General features: G+C 35.7%; 1 protein-coding gene across 4 annotated transcripts in view; it reads right to left on the bottom strand.

Moving 5' to 3' along the window:
* The window catches only part of LOC310881225 (uncharacterized protein), a gene marked incomplete at its 5' end in the record, with an annotated part of 330228 nt that overhangs the window by 56889 nt on the left and 247943 nt on the right, over positions 1-25396 (bottom strand). The window contains one exon of one of the 4 annotated variants that reach the window (XR_014572215.1): positions 20561-24047. The exons of the other annotated variants lie outside the window; for them this stretch is intronic. Of the gene's footprint in view, positions 1-20560; positions 24048-25396 lie in introns of those variants that run through there. 4 annotated transcript variants of the gene reach the window in all.

The following is a 25396-nucleotide window of genomic DNA, read 5'->3' as shown; positions in this document are numbered from 1 at the left end:
TTCCCCACACATCCTGTATTTGTCAGTACAGGAACCCTGCCTTCTGTTTGCAAAGTCCATTAATGTGAAGGGTTAGTGTCACGATAAATTGAGTTTTAGAAGTTAAATTAAATGTTACAGTACCTTATGTCAGCTGAAATGACGTGTCCTGCTTCTGTCTTAAAAAGTAACTTGGAGAAAGCATGGCTCTGCTGGGGAGTTACTATGTAAAAATGTTATCAGGGGTCTACATTAGGTTGTGATGAGTGACTTGCATATTTGCTCAGGTTACAGATTTTTTTTTTCTTACTTCACTGTCACCTTCAATTTTACCTAACAGTCAAGAAAATTGTTGTGAAAGCTGAGCCAGAGGCAGAGATCTGCCCAGCCACGACCACCCCGCCTCACAGCTCCAGGGTAGCTGGGCCAGCCCTTGCTGCAGCTGGGAACAGAGCGGGGCTGAGTAAGAGCAATTTAGCAGGGATTTAGAGAATGATTTGTACATGTTAACTTTAGGCTAGTTAAGGTATTTCTCTAGTCTTCCTTTGTAATCAAATCAGTGAACCAATATCCCTGACAGAAGGGTTCATTCCGTAAAGGCTTCTCCTCTGACTCCCACCTCCTCCTCTCAAGTCGGGGAGGAGGCTTGAGGTCATTTGACGAAGTTCCTTTGCTAACTCCACCTCCTAACCTCTTGTGTTGGCAATGCCCATGTCAGAAAATGGCAGCCTCATCTCAAAATGGTACAAGTTCAGTGCTTTTGAACACACACATGGAAAGATTTTAATGAAAGTTGCTCAACAGAGTACTTCCACAGGAGAAGGGTGCTAAATCAGCTAGGTGACCGTGCTACCGCCTTCAGTCAGGCTAGGACTGAAGCTGTGACACCTGCTGGGCAAAGGCAGCCCTACCGCTGCTGCGTGCGACACACAACCGACCTCCTACCCTCGTTTAGCGTTTCTTCTGCAGAGGGGATGTGAGATCGGCATTGATGAAGTGGTAGTCTAACGGCAGGACTGAGGGAATTTAGGGAATACGATGGCTTGTGGACGGATTTTTAAATGCCTACTGAAAGCCATGAGCTGAAGATCAAATTAACCCCCTTTAATTTACTTTATGCCATGCAAATATCACAGAGAAATGGAAATCAACAGCAAATTAAATATATATTGTTTTAAAACATTAAATAGATATGATAAATATATTTTTAAACATATATTATTAATAAGGTTGGTAGTTTTATAGCTTTGGTATTCTGTGTTACTTTTAAATACCATGACTGCTTAATATAGTTGTCATTTATACTTCTTTGTTTTGTTTTGTTCTGTTTTAGTAGATTTCGTCTTTACTATGGTTGTGTTTTCTTAGAGTTTGGTTTTAAAACACTTTGGTTTTACTACCATTACCTTATTTCTCCAGTTGCTATTCCTATGGATGGTTTTAAAAGGGTTGGTTTTATAATATAGTTGGATTTTTCAAGGTTAGTTTCTGTTTTGGTTTTTCAAAAGTGCATTGTTTTATATTTTTTTTCAATTTTTTTTTAAATAATTTGGCTTTTTGGCTGTTTCTTTGTTTAATTTGACATTTTCTATAGTTGTATATATAAACCATGGTGTTTTTTTTTTTAATCAATTGTTATTCAGACTGTTAACTTTCATATATATATATATGTATATATTCTTTTTTAATATCCAGGTGGCCTTGAATTTCATTTCGTTGGGTTTTACTACGGTTCATTTTTACTACAGTTTCCTTTTTATCAACTGTGAGCATTTCTATGGTTGTTTTTTAGATGACTGCATTTTAATGCAATTGGATTCTGCATGGCTGCTTTTCACACAAGTTGCTTTAATGTGATGTGGTTTTACCATGGTTGTTTTTTCTGTACATTTTTGATACTGTTGATGTTAATACAATTGGAATTTAAAAATATTGAGGTATAATACTATTTCTTCTATACACAATACTTTTTCTATGGTTTGTCTCTGATGCAGACTAATATGGATCATCCCTTACACTTAAAATTTGTGCCTTCCTATTGTTGGTTTTTAGAAACTTGGGTTCCAATACAACTGGATTTTGCATGGCTGGTTTTTGCACCAGTGGTTTTTGCACAACCTTATGAGGGTTACTTTTTAATTCAGTTGTTCTAAAAAAGAGCAGGAAAAAAAAATAGTATTTAATATGGTTGGTATGTTATAATATTGGATTTTTATACCACACCTTTCATTAAGGTATTTTTTTCTCTTTTATTCCATTTTCTCTTTTATTCTATTTTTCTGTATACATTTTTTATAGTGTTCTTTTCTATGTTTGGTGTTTAATACAATTGGTTTTAACACAGATTTTTATAATTCATTGTTTGTTTGTTTTTACATACTCTGGGTGTTTATTTACTGTTTATTTACATTGTTTTTACTTTTACATTTTCCAACTATAATTAGGATTGTAATTTTCTCCTTTTTTTAATATCATTTTAGTTTTTATATGTATTTGTAAAATTAGGCTGTTCTATACATTGGGTTTATTTTCCTTGGTTGTTTAATGCAGTCATTAATTGTAAAGTCAGCATGTATACTTTTGTTTTGCATATGCAGTAGGTTTTCATACCATTGGGTTTTAATATGGTTGGATTTTGCAAGGTTGGTGTTTACACAAGTGGTTTTAACATGTTTGGCATTCAGTACATCTGTTTCTTCATTCAGTTTCTTTAATCAGTTAGTATTATTTTAATATATATACACATACTTTTTTTTATCTTTTTTTTTTTTACACTCATTTTTTCAATGATATACTGAAATACATTTGGGTATTTTGATACCTATTTTGATACATAGATTGTTTTATATCCTTGGTTTTATATAAATTGGTTGTTTAAAAGTATTGTAAATTATTGTTCTCTTTTCTGTTATCTTTTATTTTATATTTTTTTAATATTTGTATTATTTTATTTTTATCTTGTTTTTGTTTGTTTGTTTTTATTTTCTTATATATATATCCCGTTGGTTTTAATATAGTTGATTTTAATACAGTTTCTTCTTTCTCCAGTTGCTGTTCCTAGGACTGGTTTTTGGAGGGTAGATTTTTAATGTGGTTGGATTTTGCATGATTGCTCTTCATACAAGTGGCTTTAACACTATTAGCTTTTACTACGGTTTCCTTCTTTCTCAAGGTCAACATGGCTATTCCCGTGGTTGGGTTTTAATATGGTTGGGTATAACACTGATTTTTAAACTACTTCTTCTATAAATGCTCTGGTTTTTAATACAGTTGGTTCTTTTAATGCTTTTTAATACTTCTAAGTATTTTCCATTTTCTTAAATATTTGGTATATGTATATATTTCATGTATTTTTATACTGAAGTTGCTTTATATGGCTGGTTATACATATCTCAGTTGCTTAACAGTTATTATTTATAATAGTAGCCCTTATACCTTTGTTTTTTAGATACCATTGGCTTCTATTTGTTTGGGTTTTGCTACAGGTAGTTTCTCCTACAGCTTCATTTTTTCTCCAGTCTCTATTGATAGGGTTAGATTTTGAAGGCAGGGATTTAACACAGCTCAGTTTTGCATGGATCCTTTTTACACAAGGAGACTTAATATGGTTGCTTTTTAATAATACCATTGATTTATAATATAGTTTGTTTTCACTGCAATTTCTTTTTTCCTACAGTTGCTATTTGTATAGCTGGGTCCTTACACAGCCGGGTGTTTACATGGCTGAGTTTTGCAAGGTTGTGGGTTTTTTTTGGCTGGGTTTTTATACAGCTGGGTTTTGCAACGTTGAGATTTTACGAGGCTGGGTTTTTACATGGCTGTAATTTGCAAGGTTGGCTGATTAAATGTCTGGGTTTTGCAGGGTTGAGTTTTTACGTCTGGATTTTTATAAGTCTGGGTATTGCCAGGTTGGGGTTTTATAAGGCTGGGTTTACAAAGGTTGGGTTTTTACACAGCCAGGTTTTGACATGGCAGGGAGTTAGAAGGATTGGGTTTTGTACATTTGTGTTTTTATGCAGCTGGGGTTAGCAACGTTGCATTGCCATATGGCTTGGTTTGGCTATACCTAGGAATTGCAATGCTGGGGTTTTATACAGATGATTTTTTTAAGACTGGATTTTCAAAAGTCAGATTATTTTAAATCTGGATTTCTTTATGGCTTGGTTGATGTAAGGCTAGGATTTGCAAGGTTTTTTTGTTTTTTTTTTTTTAGATGGCTGCGTGTTTTTTAGGGCTGGACTTTGCAAAGTTGGGTATTTATGCTGCTGGGTCTTTATCAGGCTGGGAATTAGGAGGTTGCATTGTTACACAGGTTGATTTGACACAGCTTGGTTTCAATATAGCTAGGATTTGCAAGGCTGAGTTTTCATGCATCTAGAATTTTATGTCGTCAGATTTGACAAGGTTGGATTTTATAGGGCTGGCTTTCAGTATGGCTCGGGTTTAACACTGCTGTTGTTTTCTTAAGACTGGGTTTTACACGGCTGGGATTTTCATAGGTGGAGATTTGTAAGATTTTTATAAGGCTGAATTTTGCACGTTCGGATTATTATGCAGCTGGGCTTTGATATGGCTTGAGTTTTTAAAGACTAGGGTTAAAATGGTTGTTTTTTGTTTGTTTGTTTGTTTTTCAGGATCCCAGGGATTTTAGAGGCCTGGGATTTTACAAGGCTGATTTTTGCAAGGTGGGGTTTTTAGCGGACTGTGTTTAATTCGGCTGGGGTTTTATATGGCTACCTTTCAAAAGGCTGGGTTAATACACATCTGGCTTTTTATCCACCAGGTTGTTAGTAGGGCTGGGGATTTATTCGGCTGGGGTTTTAAATGGCTGGAATTTTATATGGCTGCAATTTTATATGGCTGCGTTTTGCGAGTTTGTTTTTTTTTTTTTTTTTACTCGGCTGGGGTTTCTTTATACAGCTAGGTTTTGCAAGGTTGAATTTCAACATGGCTGGTTTCTTTTATTCGGCTGGGATTTGCAAAGTTGGCTCATTAAAAGGCTTGGTTTATATGCAGCCGATTTTTAACACAGCTTAGTTTCTTATGGCTGGGATTTGCAAGGCAGGGTTATATACAGTTGTTTGTGGTTTTTTTTGCATGGCTGGGCTTTTTCAAGATTGGCTTTTTATATGGCTGGGATTTTATGCAGCTGGGATTTGCAAGGTTGGAATGTTATACAGCTTGGCTTTGATAATAGCTCGGATTTGCAAGGCTGGGTTTTTATGCAGCTAGATTTTTATGTGGTCAGGTTTTGCAAAGTTGGATTTTATTGAGATGACTTTCTATACGGCTGGGGTTTTACACGGCTGTTTTTTTGTTTGTTTGTTTTTTTAACACTGGGTTTTACAGGGTTCTGTTTTTATAAGGCTGAGTTTTGTAAGGTTGGGTTTTTAGACGGCTGGGTGATTTTAAGACAGGGTTTTAAACAGTTGGGTTTTTAATATGTCCAGGTTTTTTAACACTTGTTTTTTGTAAGAACGGGTTTTGAAAGGTTGGGTTTTTACATGGCTGGGTGTTTATATGGTAGGTTTTCATAAGGCTGAGATTTGCCAGGTTGGGTTTTTACATGGTATTTCTATTTTTGTAGGGCTGGGGTTTTGCCCAGCTCAGGTTTTGCACTGATGGATTTTAACAGGTCTGGGTTTTCAAAGGTGGATTTCATGCAGCTGAGTTTTGCAAGACTGGGTAGTTATGTGGCTAGGTTTTCCTTCAACTGGGTCTTTATAAGGCTGGCTTTTCAAACAGCTGGGTTTTTTATATATGGGTTTTTATCAGGCTGGAATTTTTACATTGCTGGGTTTTTATAAGGCCAAATTTTGCACGTTTGGATTTTTATACAGCTAGGGTTTTTGTAGGGTTTGGGTTTTTAAAGACTGAGTTTTAAAAGGTATGGTTTTTTTTTTGGTTGTTTTGTTTGTTTGTTTGTTTTTGGTTTTTTTTAAGCTAGCTTTTGCCAGGTGTGGTTTTACATGGCTGCCTTTCAAAAGTTTGGGTTAATACACAGCTGGCTTTTTATCCACCAGGTTGTTTGTAGGGCTGGGGTTTTATTCGGCAGGGTTTTCAAAGGTTGGGTTTTAACACACTTGGGTTTTTACATGGCTCAGTTTTTCTAGGACTGGATTTCCAAAGGGGGAAGTGAAGTTATATATATTTATATATAGGTTTGTTTATGTCTGGGTTTTTATAAGACTGGAATTTTTCAAAGGCTGGATTTTTATGTCTCGACTTTTAATGCCTGGATTTTTTATAAGGATGGAATTTGTAAGGTTGGATTTTATATGGCTGGCTTAGTACATGGCTGAGTTTTATACATCTTAATGATTGTTTGTGTTTGGTTTTTTTTTTTTTGACTTTTTTAAAAGGTTGAGTTTATATATATCTGGGTTCGTATAAGACTGGGGTTATGTAAGGATGGGTTTTTACACGGCTGCCTTTTATTCGGCTGGCTTTTGTCCAGTTGGGTTTTTACACAGTTCAGTTTTCAAGGTCTAGATTTTATAGGGCTGGGTTTCACAAGGTCAGGTTTTCATGTGGTTAGGTTTTCATATCTGGATTTTCATAAGGCTGGCTTTTTTTAGACTAGGTATTTTTGTGGCTCATTTTTTTATTTCAGTGTTTTTATAAGCCTGGGCTTTGCAAGGTTCTCTCCCCTAGAGCTGGGTTTTGCCTTTTTTTTTTTTTTTTAAACAACATGTATGGGTTATTTTAAGGTGGGGTATTTCTATGGTTGTATTTTTAAGACTGGCTTTTTATACAGTTTGGATTTGGCAGGCTAGGTTTTGCCCAGCTGAGTTTTTAAACAGCTGGATTTTGTCATGGCTGGATTTTCAAGGATTGATTTTATAGGACTGAGTTTTGCAACTTTTGGTTTTCATATGCCTGGGTTTTCAAAGTGTTTTTTTTTTTTTTTTTTTTTTCCTCCCCTATGTCTGGCTTTTAATAAGGCTGGGTTTTGCAGGGTTGAGTTTTTACATCTGGATTTTTATAAGTCTGGGTATTGCCAGGTTGGGGTTTTATAAGGCTGGGTTTACAAAGGTTGGGTTTTTACACAGCCAGGTTTTGACATGGCAGGGAGTTAGAAGGATTGGGTTTTGTACATTTGTGTTTTTGTAATGCTGGGTTTTATAGGGTTGGATTTTCTTGCCTGGCATTTTATACAGCCTGGCACTTGTTCAGCCAGTCATTTACATGGCTGTTTTTGCAAGGTTGGCTTTTTACATGGTTAGCTTTTGTAATTTTGAGTTTTTATAGGGCTCGGTTTTTACACAGGTGCATTTTTACCCACCCACATTTAACAGGGATTCTTTTTTTTTTACTATATACTCTTATTTTTAATACAGTTGAAATTTTTACACATTAACCTTGGCTTTTTATATTTTTTTCAAAGTTTTTTAATACACTTGGATATTTTTAATATCAATTTATAATTAGGATGCTTTATATTGTTGTAGATATATACCTTTTTTAACAGTTATTTAGACTGTTATTTTCAAATTTATATGTATATAGTTTTTACACAAGTGGTTTTAATACATTGGTTTAAGACTTTTTCAACTTTTTCCTATATTGACTGGGTTTTAATACAGTTGTTTTTCATTACACTTCTCTTACTTATCCCATCTGGAACATACCCAATGAAACTTAAAACAAAATATATATGAAGGAAATATAGCATAGGAGATAATACATATAAGTTATATGAGATCTGAAAATTCATTATTTATATGTATATTGAAATGTAAACACAATAGAAGAAATAACACTACAGCAATACACATACTGGCCTCCAGTTTGTTAAGCACACCACACTTGAGTTCACTGCTTGAAGCTCTCAGCAAAGTCAGTGGAAATCTAGTCATTCAAGCCCCAAAATAGATGCCTATATTCACACATGGACTTCACCCACTACTTTTTCTCTCTACAAAAAGAAGGATTTTTTTTTTCTTAATTTACTGTACATGTGTTAGAACTTCATCAAACAACACTTTTACACAAGAGTGTCTGCCTCAGATATGGATGTCTATTCTTATCAAAACCAAGACTTCCAAATTTTAAGGTCAATCCTGGAGCCTACAGCTCTGTGTCTTTGTCATATAATTGAATACAAATTATAGTAAGCTTTAAGAGAACACTGGCAGTATTTTAGAAGATATCTTTAAACCTTTCTATGTAACTACATTTCTGTCTGGCAGAAGAGAAACGTATGTACATACGTACAACATCAATTAATTAATGAGGTAATATAATAGCTATGTTTACCTGATAAAATAAAGCAATCTCCATAATATAGGCATTTCATATCTGAAACAAAAGTATATCCACATACAGCGCCATACTGAAAGTAAGACACATTGCAAAGTACAGTGCTACTACTGAGGATACAGTGACTGCAAAGGCATCACTACAATTAATAACAACATAATTAAATGATTTCCATGCCAGTGAAATAATTAAATTATTTCAGTGACAGGTGAGAGACCAGCTGTAGAGTATTCTGCTGTCCTCTCTGCCTTTGGAGCAGGACTGGAGAGTACTGGGTACATACCTACTCACACTCAGAAACATGCAGTCTCCTCTACTTTTGAAAGCACATTTTGACTCGCCTAAACTGGATGGAGATTTTATGGCCAAATTCAGACAGCTTAAACCTAGTCAGTGTTTCAGCCTTGAAGACTTAATGAGATTTCTCTGACCTTCTCATTTAATCCTTTTTTTCTCTCCACAGGCTCAGATGCCTACTCAAATTTTCTTGTCAAAATTCACAGAGTAACTTCTAACTAAAACTTGGATTAAAATAGGAATCCAATCATTCGGAGTCAAAGAACCATGTTACATTTTCAGTAGAGCTCATTAAATAATTAAAATAGAAAAAATTCAGGTGGACTGTTCAGAAGTGAGAAGAACAGAGGTTTTTAAAAATGTACAACTTTGATTACTGAATTAAACAATCTAGAACAGAAAACTGTCACGTATAAAGAGCAGGAAACTCCTAAAATACAGTTTAAATTGTTATTTGCACATTTCAAATACATTTGAAGTTGTTACTACACACCTAATTAATGAGCCATATATATTTGAACATCTGTATTTCATTCTTCATTTATTTTCTTGCTCACCCACTGGGAGGAAAAAAAACATTTGAGAACATTTAAGTGAATATCTAGTCAGTAGGTAAAACAGCAGTTGTCTGTAAAGGATGACTTGTATTATATGGTTTGCAGCTGCATGACCTTCTGTTCTGTCTTCTGCACCATGACCACACGAATACAATACGCTATATATTCTAAGGTATGTGAAATTCAGCTGCCCCAGAGCAGAAATCCATTTCATTTCTTTAAGTGCTACACTAGCAGATGCTTGGGATAAACTAACCAACTAAATTCTGGTCACAGCTGACTGCTGCAAACTATATCCTGGGTGAAAAAAACTGATCATTCATTGCCTTCGTTGCTATTAAGTAAGAGATAGCAGCCAGCTCTTCCTGCTCTACCATTCTAAACCGAAGACTGCTTAAGAAACAGATGATGCTTTTAGTTATAATGCTTGCAGCACCTGGTTTAGGTGGAGGTTTTTTTTTTTTCTTTCTTTCCCTCCTTTGCACACAGTTACTGCACCCTTTTGGATAGTTGATAAGTATAGAGAGCAGTCTGGAGTCTTGATGGAGACAGATCCTGACACTGGCAATTTAAGTCACATGGCCATCCTCAGCAGGAGCTGCTTACTGACCTGCCTTATTTCAAGAGCTATAAACAGGAGATAAATGTTTGGCAAATCTCTCTAAGACATGTGTCAGAAATTAAATCAAATTAGCCAACATGACAGTATCAAACAGGAGGAGATCAATGTGGTTTTACTGATATTAAATAGAACTGTATTAATACCAGTGTCCAAAGCAAGAATGCATGAAGAGAACAGACATTTAACAATCATGAGTCACATGTTAGAAACATATCATGCTGAACTCTATGTTTAACTGTGTTTGACAGTCTGTCACAAACTCAGTGCCATACCTGAAAGTAATTAAAGACCATTAATGCAAGCATCAAAAGATGTTATTTCCATTTGACCTGCTTAAATTTTTATACTTACTAAATTCAGTAAGCACATGCATATTTTACACATTTCAATGAAAGCTGACATCTCTCATTTAATTTCTTCTAAGCCTACCGTAATGAAATGAGTCTCATGCCAGATTTTTTCAGTCACCGACTGACTGAACTATAATACCATTACAGTTTGGAAAACATCTACCAAGAGAATTTACTTGTTAGTTACCTAACAGCTAACAGGAAATGAATGCGCTAATCAGATGTCTTCCTGCAAGATGCAATCCACGGGAGATCTTTCTTTGCCCCCAGTTTCGCCAGAAAATAATAAGTTATTAAGAAGTAGGGGGTGGATTGAATGCCTTGGGAACCAACTTCAATCATTCCATATCCCCACATCCTACTCTTGTCCCAGGATGTAAATTGTTTCTCTGGTTTCCCTGCTAGAGGCATCACGGGCACATCTACTTAGAGGAGTCCATTTCAGTCCCTTCCCTACAATCTCAAGTACTCTACCCATTTTGAAATATTTACTCACAAAAATTCATACCAGAAGTTTTCGTTTGTTCAATGGACGAGTTAAAGAAGAATTAAGTAATTTCCTACCCAGAAGAGGAGTCCAAAGAAATACTTAGTACAAAATGCAATTTTATATTCCTCTTCCAGCCAGGTTACTTCTAACAGATTTTGTTGCTAAATGAACACCAGTCAAGAATAGAAGAAATCAGCATATTATAAAAAAAAAAAAAAAAAACTTGAGTTTTTCCTACATGTATGTTTAGTTGATAGGCTATTCTCAAAAAATTACAAAGTCACAGGAGAGAGAGAACACCCCAGTGCAACTTCAAATGGCAAAATATCACAGCTATCTAGCTATCTAGAAGTTAGATAATTTTCCCTATGTCTAACATACTTATCTAATACTTAGGTGTTTGTTTTAAAGATTTTTTTTTACTTTTATTTCCCCAGTAATGTGGTTGCTGGAAATTATTTTATTTCAATTAATAACTAACAATAAAGTGCAGAGAAGCAGCTGCTAGTGAGTACTAATATCTCATATAGGAAAGTGAAAGAAAAAGTTTTTTCTAAAATCCTATGTAAATAAGTATTTTACAAATCATAAAAGTATACTGCCATCAGTAAATAATGTTTTTTTTATTAAAATACTTTTATATGTATTTGTTGGCAAGTTTGAAAATACAATAAGACTGCAAAAATAGCTGATTTCCATTAACGCATACATACATACGCAGAAAATTATTCAGCTACTTCTCTTATTCCATCAAGTTACAGTAACTTACAGCAACCAAATTCTCAGTGCAAAGGCTTAAATTATGTGGTATTTTAAAGAGTATTATCTATAGCCATTCAGGATCAAAATGATTTCCTAATTCTGGGAAAAGAAATCATTAGTACGATAATTACATTGTCAGTCACAGAAAGTGGCTAATACAGTCGCTAGAGGCAACACAGCAAAACGGTACTGGTGCTTAATCGGTTTTTCCTCCCTCCCAGTCAAGATTTTTCACATTGACCTTCAGTGAAGGATTCAGCAGTCATTAAGCCATCACATAAAATATTTCAGTCAATTCAGACCTCCTGATAAGACACCAGACGAATGCTGCTTTGGAAAGAGAACACATGTTTGCTGGGCTATAGACCCAAAACTACACTGATTTCATGGTCCTCCACGACTTAATAATCTGGGGACTTGTGGCAAAGTGACAGAACAAAAGTGAACCAGCTGACACTAGTCCAACACAAGTCAAAGCTTTGTCATTCAGGAATAGGCCTCACCTATAACTTCCACCTCCTTTAATCATACTCTACCACATTGCCTATGCCAACACTTCACTGCAAGGATCAGAGTCAATAGCTAAAAAGTACAGAGAAGCATCTACCTTCTACCAAATTTTTATTTTACATCTTTGTCCCAACTCACGTCTCAGATAGATTAAAAGATAGATAGGCATTAATATTACTGCCTCTGGCCCTCAGCCTTTGGCACCAATCTGTGCACACTGAGATTGGTTTTCTCCATAATTTTAGAATGGACACTTGGGTCCATTAACAAAATTAATACTATCCTAAGCATGACCTATTACCCTGATAACCATTTACATTGTTGCAGTACATGTTATCTTGCCACAAGGTGCACTCCATATTCAGTGTTTTGTGATTCAACTCTATCTTCATGTTAGGCTGAATATTACATATTCAAAAAAATAAAATAAAAATAAAAAATATTCTACTTTCACAAAGTTCTCATTGAAGAACTTTTCAGAACAAAAAAGCAACAAAACTATCCTTCAAAATTCATTTTAAAAGCAAGTGAACACAAAATTTATCCTTCAAGCTCTGTTTCTCATGCAATAGAACAGTCCACAAGTCTTTCATCTGTTTTGATTTTTCATCACATACCTTAGTCATATTTGTCCTTAAAAGGTATCTAATTCATTCCATTAACTATATTCCCAGTCTGTAGCAATCTATTTCAAATACTTCTTTTTTTTTTTTTTTTTTTTTTTTTTATCTTTTGGAGAGTTCTAGAAAACCTCTGAGTAGCCCAAAACGAAAACATCCATGGGAGGCTGAAGAAACGTAGTATTAATATACACCACTCCACTTCAGTCGTATTCTTTCCTATCAGTTGCCTCCATTAATATAGGAAGAACATCCAGCTGTAAACTAGCACAGCAAATTGACTTTTTAGGCATTGCTTAACTGCACACATAGCTGTATACTGTCACTTATGTCAGTGCACATCAAATCTGACCACTGATTAGAAGCAAACAAGAATTACTAACACATTGCTGCGGGAAATGTTGTTCTGCCAGGTGCTGGGGGAACATGAATGATGGTATATAAGGAAGAAGGCTTTTAAGAAGTAAACTTTTGTAGAATTTCTTCAAAAGTTCTTATAATCTTTACAGCTTTTATGCTTCTTACTGAGTTTGTTCTATTTCACAATTGCCTTCTGGTAAAATAATCTCACCTATCTGGTAAGGAAACAGAAGTAAAGCAGGTTTACCGCATAGTCTAAGGAATATTTCTTATACCTATCAAAAATGTGATACATTCAATACAGTTTCCAGAAGATCAAAAGTCACTCTCAAAGTTAACTATTTCAAACTGTGGGCAGTGTAAGTGCTTTCATATTACTTGTGCATGTGCTTAATAAATTGATTTGCCATAATGACTGTAGCAGAAAAAAAAAAAGTTATAAATGCTACATACTGTTTTTCATTATCTGCAGGGAGTAGCCAAGACTGACTAGTTTGTATGAAACCCAAGAGGCTTGTGAGATTAAATTCCCAGAAATAGGGGTCAACACCAACTTCTGAGATAGGCAAAAATTATTACTGAACTTGCGTTCATTTACAGAGATAGTTTCAAGTCTGAGAACACAGAAACACACAAACAGTATGAGGGAGTCTGTTTTACCTTCTGTACATGGTAATTACAAGCCTCCAATTCCAACTTCAGTTCATAGACTGTATTGAGTACTTCAGATATTTGGCAACATATCAGTTAACTTGCTGAAGACATGGTTTGAGTCATTTGCCAAGAATTAATCGGTATAACCCCATGCTTTACTCTAGTCACACCACAACGTGATGTGAAATTAATAAATCACATATAATCTTTTTTTCTGAAGACTTGATATCGATTTTGATGGAGCATAGTTCCAGTATTATAAGGTAACTAGCACTATTTGAGAACATAAAAACTATTCTATCTTTTGCTTCTTTTTCTGTTTCTAAAAATAATTGACAGCTCATATTGTGCGTAGGTTCCTGCTCATGATAGTCCAGGCTGCTAACAGACTGCTAATCTGATAACTGATCTATTAAAAGATCTTGAGCAGTCAATTTCCTCTTGCTTTCCAACTACGATTTGGGGAACTTATTTCCCAGTGTTGAATCATTAATAGTATAAATTACTGCCACAGTACCTAAAGAAGTAATGTTCCTTAAATGAGTCCACACACATTCAAAACGTACTCTCCCTCCTCATGACTACTGCTGATAAAACCAAAAAGAATCTAGGATCAGAACGTACTGTTATGATACAGGGTTATGATACATTGTCCTAGAGTAGGGAAGTTTTCTATGTGAGAGGAGAACAAATCATACCCACTTATGGTCAAAGGAAGTGAACACCAGCTAGGAAGGTGACATGAAACCATACAGCACTGACAAATATTCATGTCTTCCAGACATATTTAATACAGTATTTACTAGGTTTACAGGAACAGACAGGACAGCCTATACAGAGACAGCAGCTGCAGACAAAAAAAAAAAAAAAGCCACTAAGAAATTAATCATTCCCCACTGGTTTAATACTGATTTAAGAGGGATTTTATTCTTGCATTCATTGTATTATAAAGCATATCAGTCCTAACAAGGCATACAAACTTTTAATAAGCCATTCCATCAGGGTTTTAATGTTAATGCAGATAGAAGCTACTTCCCACAATAACAAGCCACCTCAGCTAGCCTAGAAAGCAGGTATATTTTTGTATCCTCACTTGTACTGAGATACTTCTTGGGGTCCTGGGCATGGGGTAAGATGCTGCTGTATTAGGTTGTGTTAAAAAAATATTAAGAAAAAAAAAATCAGAAGAGAGTCCCTTTCCTAAAGTTTCATCGAATTGCCAGCCTACAGGCTAACCTGACATCTCTTGGAAAAAGGCATGAAAGCATCTGTCTCTACCAGCCATTACTAGGTTTCAGAGTCTCCCAGATGGAACTGATGGCATGGAGCTTCTGAGCTGTTACTGCTCCCTCTGCTCACCTGCTAATGGCCTAAGGGGTAAACTGGCTGCGACCCCCAGCGGCAACAACGGCTATAGGTCTCTTCTCTCATCTTGCTTCTGCACCAGCCTGAAAATTACATCTCTCTAGAAAGCACGATATTAACAACTCTGCCTGTGCACCTATGCAACAGATGCTGCTGAGAGAAGCCAACTCCCCTCTAAAATCCCTGTAGCATCACAACCCAGGGGTAAAAGTAATCAGCCACAGTAGGCTTTCTAAAGTATCCTACTGAAACAAAATCAGTGCCCCAGGAATTCCTAGCTTTCTGTCTAAACATATTTTGAGAAAAGTAAGCTTAAATAGTGTGCTTAGAAAGCTAATGAATGTAATTAATTAGGACAACACATGCAGCTTGAATGCACTTGTGAGCTATGTACTTCAATTAAGCAAAGGTACACACCTATGTATTAGCAATACCTATTCCCAACAAGGTCCCTAATAGTCCCTATTAAATTATTTTCTATTAAAACAAAACTATTAGTAACAACCAACAGAAGAAATTTTAAGCAACCTACGCAGTGTCAGAAAAACTAAAAAATGACATGATAGGCAAAACTAAATCCAAATTCCTTATTATTCCACTTTCTTTACTGGTCCATTTGGTGGATAGAGCAGGCTGTAGGCTACTAGAAGTGCAGCCGGATGTGGTGTGTGAGAACCCAGGTAATATGTTACATGTACTGACATATGAAACATGTCATATGAGATACTGAAATATGTTTACTCTAGCTAGTATTAGTTCTTTAAGAAAAAATATAAAATAAATTGCTAAACTGTCAACATTTCTCTGTATAAACTATACTACAGCAGAGAAGAAAAATAACATTTTTGATTAACTGTTTCTCTAAAGATGACAGAATAGCAAAAACAAAGGAAGTGAACCAGTGGTCCATAAAATGATTTCATGAATAGGAAACAGAGACAGGACAACTAGAAACTGACAGTTAGTCAACGGCAACGCTCAGCCAATAAAAGGTGAATTGGACAGCAGAAGCAACGGTGTTTGTGCTGGGTTTCTATATGAGGGAAGATTAATCTAAGCATAAAAGCCTGTCTAATTCCTTATCAAAATATTTAAACTGGAAAGATATCCTGTAAACTGGGTGACACTGTTCCTGTGGTTTTTGAAATCTGACTTTCAAAAAAAAATACTTTTCAGAGAACTTTCTAGAGTGCAAAATACAAAGTATTACCAAAAGAAAAGACAAAAGAAAAAAGATGCTATACAGGGAAAGCAACCAATTATCATCAAGTAATTTTGCTATCTCTAGTCACGTTATCTGATTATTTTAGTTTAACCAGAGTGAATGATACAGTATTAATGGACAAAAGAACATAGTTAGCAAGGTGATCAGAACACAGATAACATCACAGACATTGAATACATAACCTTTGTCAGACAGGGAAACTCTAGGTGACCCACGCAAGTCTGAGATTCTGTCTAAATCCCACCAATATCAATTAGCAGCTTCACAGACTTCAATGAACCCTGTCAAAGCCCTATCTGACCTAATTAAACCAAGGAACATCTTTTTAACTACGTACTTCAGAGTAAAGCTGGGACAGCAGACTAAAATTCAAAGAGCATAACAGAAAATAAAGACAACTGCCTGATGTAGCATCTCGCATTCACATGGGTTACCACCCAATGAGTGATGACACACATTGGACCGTAAGCAATGAATTGAATTTTGTCAAATGAAATGAGCCAACAGGATAATTTGAGCCAAGATGTTTAGAACCAAGAGCAGAAAGTATTATCATCTGAGATAAAGCTGTATTGTTATGTAAGCAATATAAAGATAGCAGTAATGTTAGCAGAAATTTAATCTTACTGGAGCAAAAACTATGACCTCAGAGGCACAAACATCTACAAATACACAGCAAATCCATTGCTGCATCCACATCAGTTTGGTTCAGGAATGCAATTCTAAAACAAAGACTTCTAGTTATTGCAATTTAGCATACTTTGATGTGCACTGCAGAGTTCTCCAAGTGCACAAACTAGAGTTCTTTAGCAGGAAATTAAATAAGACGACATGCCTCAAGGAACACACACTCCACATAATATCCAGTTCAGGACACGAATGACACTGAGGTCAAGGTGAGGCCCCCAGACATGCATAATGTGCACATGGGTCCTCAATAATAGCTGTTTTGCTTTCTAGATCCAGTGCTATTAAACTATGCTACCTGACACATTAACCATAGCCTACATCCATCATAAGTGCATGCATACAAATGGTGTCTGGAGAATCTTCCCAGCATATCCTAGAGTATAACTGATCTGGACATAACAGGATGAAGAAGTAAGGTAGTTCTTAGTAATGAAAAAGAATCTTGAATCTGAGTTTAGAAGAAAGAATGCAGATAGAAATGCAAATAATAATAATGACTTGGGAAGAGCTTTGACAGGAAACTGAAAAGAGCATATCTGTCCCCTGCATTTCTTTTTCTTCCGGGAGTTCATCTCTGGAAGAGGCCTACAGTGCAGCAGCTGAGAGCTGTTTAAGAAACAGGGATTTAGACTAGTGATGCCTAGTGACAATACTAAGCCTTCACTTTTGTCTGAAAGCTGGAACAGGTATTTTTTAAAGAAAATTGCTTGCCTTTGGCTACTGATTCAAAAAAAAAAAATCTGGTCCCTATCCCACAGGAGGAACTAAAGCAGTTTTAAAACTCCTTAAGCTTTCATATCGGCATTTAGGGGGGGGAGAGAGAGAGAGACAGAGGAAGAGAGGGAGGGAGAGAAAGAAAAAGAGAGAGGGGCCCTAAAAACTTAGCCTAACATGAACTGAAATATTAATAAAAAATATTCTCAATCTGAAACAATCACAAGTCTTCAATTGAGTGTATAATCTGAAAAGTTTAAACACATGAATGCTGAGCTAGTCTCTTCTTTCATTCTATTATTCTGTTTGGGAACTGGGCAGTTAATTTTTAACACTAGGATGGCTACTTTATAGCTTAAAGCTATTTCCCTTGGCCTATATTAAATGGTATTTGCTTGAGAAAGTCAATAAAATATACCCAGGGAAAACTGAAGTATGAAAGAAATTTCTTATACTGGAAAATGGCCTGATATCATTGACAGTAATTTGCCTCCTTACTGACTGCTTCAGCCCAAAGGTCAAGGGATAAATGAACCATGAAACACTTAAGTATGGTGTTTCTTTGAAACTCTTGTTACTTCCCAGATGTAATTCTGTGCAGCTCTATTGGAGCCAACTGTCTATGAGAAGAGAGAAAATGGCCTAGTCACTCTAAAAAGGCAAGGGGAAAGATTTCAGTTCTGCCTTTTGTTTGGGACTTTTGTTTGTCATGGTAAACCAAAAGCACAGGTTAACGCTATTTTAAGCCAGACTTGCCTATGAACACGAGTAATTAACTCTGAGATTTTGGAAAAAATATCACTTATTTCCAATAAATTGTCTTCCAGAAAGACTAACTTAAGTATTTTTCCATTCCATTGTGTTACATAGATACACTCAGTGAGTTTACAAACTGGAGTGAGTTTATTAGAAAACCATGAATTAGCTGAGACCCTCAGGAATGTCCCATTACTTCATTTTTTTTTCTTCATAAAGTTGTCATTTTTTGGTTTGCAGTCTCTGTAGTTCTGATCCTTGTAAATACTATTCGTTGTTGTTCAGGCCCCTTGCTATATTTCATAAATTATTCTTGGCCTGATTAGGGATTGCAGGAACAAGCGTCAAAATAAAATTAGGGATGAGGAGGTGAGGTAAATTATTTTTAGCTGAACAGCTAGCAGCTAAGCACAGGCATCTCAATGGTCATCTGATGAGAAAGGTATGCAAATACAGATAATCCCTAGTACATTGTATGCATTTAAGAAACCAAAAAGTAGCTGAAATATGAATAGCTCCAGCTATGGCCTGATAGTAAGGGAATGCCCTTGTGCTATTTGTATATCTCAAATTCAGCTGCAATATCGCCATTCTGTAAAGAAACAGATTAAACTTTGCTCTGTGGCAGCTTGCCTAACAAGCAGTTTGTGGGATGGGTTCCAAACTCTGTTGCAGTCCATCAGACTGGCGCTCAACAACACAAGAGCTTACACCAGAGGTTTTCTTGGTCTACTCCAAAAGAAAATTTTCTGAAAACCTCCTCACACACAACTATTTTCATTTTGGGAGAGAGGGGTTGTGAAGGAGTTTCATTTTTTTTTTTTATTTTTTTCCCCAATTATTGCTGTAAATCTTCCCTCATATTGAACTTACATTTCTCTGTGTTCTAGTAGAATAGCCACTGTACTAGCTATTTCTTAAAAACTATGAAACTACAGGAGGAAGAGAACCCTCTGGTGTAACTTAAATTGGCAAAATACCACAGCTATTTAGAAGTTACTTTGTTGGACAACACATCATATATATTTTCATGAGTACTTAAAATAATCTCTATATTTGTGAAAAATCAGTATCAATTCCCACAGAAAGTCTGAATAGAAAAAAGCATGTGACACTGAATACTGTTCACACTAAATAATTTGCTCAGATATATTAACCTAGAGGTTAATAGAGGTGACAGGAGTTACCGTGCTGCATATTACAGGCATGTTGAAACACTGGGTCCATTGTCTAATCACTGCTATATCACAACAATAAATTTCTCAAGAATGACTGAGTTGCTTCTGTCCTTCAAAACATTTGGTTGGAAACACTACTAAGATTAGCAGTTAATCTGGACCAAAGGCATTAGTAAACCTGTGTGTATCCTCTTTAGGGATGAGTGTTTAGATAACACTCTTAAGCTGGTCTCTTTTTCTAGTCTATTCTATGTCCTGATGCTCTCTATAGAAACAATTTAGCTGATAGAATCAATGAAAAGAGGTACAAAATTGCTGATGACACAATGCTAAGCAGCAGTTCAAATAATTTAAGATGACACAGGAAGGATTATGAGGGACTTAGCCACTGAAAATTACCAAGTGTTTGTTGGCATTCAGTGTAGATGGCTACAAAATTAGATGAGACATTTGAAATAGGAGTTGAAGGACAGAGATATTTTGGATAATATCCAGTTAAAAAAAATAAAATCAACTTTTAACAAAAATGGACTATTACTGAGGAGCCATGGAGGTTAGTACTCTATGTCAACACTAAAAAAAATAAAATAATAAGATATGTAATTTTGGGATGGTCTGTGACTTTATTCAATGGCAAGGATAAAACAATAAGGATGATAAAATACTTTAACTGGCAAAACATAAAAAAAAAAAAGTAGATCAATGATTGGAAATACATTAATGATGGAGGGTATTTAATTAGAGCTGTGAGAAATGGTAAACCTAATGCATAATGACATTTCAAGGAGCACAACCTCCCTGCAAGCCCAGTAAAATCTTTTTCTGGCTCATTTTAGAAAATATTAAGTGAAGAAATTAGAATCTCATATATAGACCAAGGGCAATGAGTACCACATGACAGATCTTTGCTTGTGTTTACTCACTGGTATCTATACTTGAACTGAGATTATGAGAAAATAAAGCAAAATTCTTGATATAGTTTTGATTTGTTGAATAGAAGTAGAATTTAATTCTCTAGAAAGTAAGATTTAATGGGCTAATTCACATTGTAGGAATAATATTGAAAGATGCAAAATTTTAGCAATAGAAATCAAAACAGCAGAAAGGGTTTCTGCCAAAAAGTCCCCTTTCTTGAGAAACAAAACTTTTTTATTTAAATACAGACTTACTTGTCTGACAAATATCTGGTCATGTTCTTTCTCCACAGTGGCAAACTATCACAAAAAGATGTGTCCAAATCTGTTGGTCTCTGCAACATAAGCCGCCAGTACAGCTATTGCTGAAGAACAGCCTATATCTTGAAGTTTCAGTCAAATGCATCACAGATCACAAAATACTTTCAGCATCTGTATGGCCAACTGCAATCAATACCAATTACAAGGTAATTTGGGAAGCTAAAAAGCTAAACATACCACCTTCTCTGCTCAAAGAAAACAAAGAAATACTACTATTTAAGAATTTTAACTTAATAAGTTAAACTATGAATTGGAACAATTTCTTCAAAGAAATTGCTATAAGGGACTAAGAGCATGCATCATTTTAAATGGATGGTTTCTGAGGAGCATGCACTCTAGGGAATGTCAAATACCAAAATAACTGTGAAATTCTTGTGGAATGCCTATGATGAAGTTATAATCTACATTACGGGCAAGAATATTTCAAGGACTGACGAACACAGGCATCCATCAGAAGTGTTTTTTTTTTTTTTTAAAACACCCCCCCCCCTTAGGGACTTATCTTGACACATCTAAACACACTGGGTCTTACCGCTGTAGCTTGCATTTACCATTAAAAGCTCACTCAGCAGAATGTTGCCTATCCTCACAAGACCCATCCTTTCTGATGGGAGACCATAGAGGAGTCGTTGAGCACTTCCAAGTGCCCCTCTTCCTCTTCCTGCCTAGGGGTTAAGCCTTGTCCCTCCATGTGGTTGACATAGGACTTTTTTTTTCCTAAATCCACATAAAATGCCACCAAGTTATGTGTGAGTACATATGGAAAGTTCACGGCTTTTAACAGCCCAACACATTTCACGTTAAGGAGCAATTCATTCATTTATGGTTCTTTTTACGGCACAACATAATGCAGCGTGGCTTACTTGGGCAAGTGTATCAGCTTGTGAACATGCACGCTCACTTGAAGATTACAAACTAACTGTACTAACTGTATTTTAAAATTAAAAGTGATAGTTCCTGAGGACAAGAACAAAATTATAGCCAAGTTTTCAATTTGCATAAGAAGCTACAAACTCTAGACAACAGAAGAGCGATAACGAGATTACCATCTGGCCCTCCTTATTTATACATGAGGCATAATGGGATGGATGGCCAAAAAAGAGCAACAGGTGGTAGCGTGCTGCCTTCAGTATCGTTTCAGTCTTTGCCTGATGGGACAGACATGTCATCTGTCTGTCTGTCTATGCTGAGCAAGCAAGGCAAGGGGGATCTAAACTCTACACTCTTACTGGTATTTTTCACTATTGTGATTGTTCTTAATTTTTCCATTTCTTCCTTTTATTCTTCTTGCCTTTTTTCTAGTAAAAGCTGCCTAACTGACCAGAATATTGTTTTTGAAAAACAGGAGGTTTTCCTCAGAAAGATAGCTCAAAAGTAACTTCTAAACTACCCAGAAAACGTTAGTGATTTTCCGGTCTCCAGTTTGCTGATTAGGTTACATTCTGTATATCCATTTCTCCAGTAGAGAGGCTCCAAGTAAAGCATCAGAGAGAAACTGGATTTCCATTTCTAATTATTTTTCTCATCAGAAGACAAAAAGTATTGCTTTGAATAAAACATTTCTCTGAACAGTAATACTACAGGCAAGTGTCTGTTCCCTTCCTCCCCTGTACCACTCCTTGGGAAATTTAATCAAAATTGAGACTGAAAGAAGTGAAACAATAAGGGACTATACTCCTGGGCATACTGTTGGGTATTTAGCAAAAGCAGCTTACATCTACCAACTGCAAGTTCCTGGGAAATACCTGCAGGTCTGCAGCAGCAGATATTGACAAAGACTGCTTTAAGTTTGCATTGAAATAAAGAACATTTCTAGTTTCAGAAAAAGCCTCCTTCCCCGTATAGATTTGCTAATACAATAAAACCATATTTTATGTATACATACATTCTAATTATTTGGATTAGGTTCTTCTCCTCTAAAATCACACAATAGAAAATAGTCATAACTCAACTGGAATAGGAACATGTGGCATCAGAATATATTGAAGCATTCTGTAGTATCACCTGCTAAGTTTACTCTGAATTTCTTAGGTATCTCCTTGCAACCTTAATTCTGAACACCTACATAAATGTCTGTCTTAATAAACAGCTGGCTAGACAACCCACAGGACTAGACCTACCATCCATTTCAAAACTTCACAGCTACAGATCCAAAGGTTCTTGCACCTCATGTTGTCATAAATTCCTCATTATGCAGCACAGAATTAAACTGAGCTTTAGAAATATCTTTTCCTCTTCTGAGAGTGGAATTACCAGTTCCACTGGTGCTGAGCAGTAGCACTTAAGGCTTTTGCTTATGAACCCAGCAATCCAGTCTCCTTTTAGCCAAATAAAATTCAATTTCGTAACACACACATAGATAATGTTACCAACTGAACTGTGCCTAAAACCCTACTGTCCTCCTATGAGGAAGCCTGAATTTTAGCCCAGAAAAAAAGTCAAGAGCATTAACCCAAACCCTCCACTCTCACTATGACTTTACCAGAAACCTCTGCTCCCTCTATCTTCTTCCATAGCTGCTTCTTAAGCATGTTATTCCTCCTTCTACAGGTCCATTAGCCATTACACCTGGTTTCACAACTAAACTCATTCACCTGTTGCAGCCATACAATCTTTTTATTCATACACTACTGCTCCAGAGCTTTTCAACAAAATAAATGAATAAATGTCAGAAGCCCCCACACAAAACCAGTCACCTCAGCACTCTGTTTATATCCCTTCCTCAACAACATGCCCCTTTCACCTACACAAAAGCAATTATTCACTTTCACGCAAAGCTCTTTCTAGCCCTCTGCTCCTCTCTAGTCTCATTTAATTCTGATGGGATTCAGATGAAAACATTGCTTCCAATCTACCATCTTCCTAGGTTACTTGAATGACAGACTTCTTTTATAGCCATTCTGACAGCACCTGGACAGATATCACAATCTCCTGTCAAGCTTTACTTGCTGTCATCTATCTGATCACAAAGTTTTAAGCATCTTCTGATGCTTATACAACCCTCAAAGCCTTGCCAAAGCAGATGTAATTCTTAATACAGATTCTTTCTTCAATGGTAATAGTCATCATGGCAATTTTTCGGAGTGTAAGATAATTGCTTTTATTTGTCATCCTTTTTGAAATGATTCTAGTTTCCAAAAGGGCTGGATTTTAATATGGCCATTTTTAACCACTTTTGGGAATCCTTATTTTATAAGCACATATGGAAATGTCTGTGAAACTCTCTGTTTTGTTTTACTCAAATACCCTGTTTTCAAGGGGATGCTGCAGGATAGTATTTATTCTTTCTGTTTCTCAGAGTCTGCACTACCTTAGCATATTCATTTACATGTAAAACCTTAAAGCATAATAATTACATTCAAGGGAGCTTTTACATCATAAGTTTTAGAAATTAAATTTTCTTAGCTGAATATGATAAAAATGTAAGAATATTAAGCAGGACAAATTATGTTGGCTGCTTATAAAATATTCTGGTTTCTTCATTCTCATAATAGGAGAGGAAGAAAGACAGGAAAATGAAAATCTCACTATTGTCTATCTTAAAGTTCAGACAGTTTCAAACCAAAGCACTGTGTATCATCAAAGACAGCTTTGGATACAAGCACTTTGAAACAGAAACGACCTAAAAGTATGTGTGCTGCTTAGCATGCTAATTGCTCCAATTCTGAGCAGTGATACAGCTCCACTTAACTGTTCTGCTTGCACAGTGCATGCACTACATATTTAAAACCCAAAAACCATCAAAAAGAGAATTCTAATTATATGTTTCATTAACTTGCAGAAAAATAGTATGCACAACTGACTTTGAGGTGCCATAATAAATGAGGCTGGGGGCTTTCTTTCCCCCCCTGAACTAATTTATTCTCTTTGGATAATTCTCCCTCCAGTTGGAGAAAAAAATGTTCAGAAAAAGAGTGGGAGGCAAGTATTTTTCATGTATTTTAGACCATTGCTGGAAAAGGGCAAATGGATAGCCCATATATTTTAGTTAAATAACCCTAGACACTTAATATGAGCAAGATTTATCTGAATGGCTGTTCAAAACAGGTTTTGACAGTCTAAGGAAAAACACAGTTTTTGGTTTTGTTTTTGTTTTTACTTTAAAGATTCCTCAAAACTGGCAGTTTGTCCCTTAAAATCTACCAGTTGATAATGCATTGACTCCATTTTAATTCATTTTTAAAAATCATTTAAGGATATGTAGGCAAGCACATGAGGGGTTGATGAAATATTTTTTTTCTAGTTCTCACATGTTTTACAATATGTTCAGACAACCCACCAAAACAATAAAAGAACACAGAGAATTTTCATACATGGAGCTCAAAAACAGCTATGTTGGTAAACTTACAGCAAATGTTAAGTTTTTCTTGCAGGAAAAGCAATAGAAAATAATGCAATGCATTCTATTATCTCCAAAATTTCTCTTAAAAATTCCTTTAAAAAAAATTACCTGTATTTATGATGTATTACTATAGTGTAGAATACCTTGTATAAGACAAAGTCTATTGAATTTCACTGAATTTCTTGAAGGTCTTTCAGGGACTTTCCAGCCTTCTGGAGTTCAACTCATTGTCAGTTCATACAGTTCCACAACAGGATCATGTTCAGACACTTATAGTAATTTTATGACAACAAGTAACAGGAATCTATTCATAAATTGTGCTAACCTGAGAAGCATTAAATATCAGGAAAATTGAGTTCTTTTTGCAAGCATCAAATACAGTCACAGATTTTCCTCTCTCTTCCACCTGCCAGCCCCCACTACTTCTT

Source organism: Anser anser, assembly GCF_964211835.1.
Source record: "Anser anser genome assembly, chromosome: 14".
NCBI classification, from domain to species: Eukaryota; Metazoa; Chordata; class Aves; order Anseriformes; family Anatidae; genus Anser; species Anser anser.
This window is presented reverse-complemented; position numbering and strand designations above follow the sequence as displayed.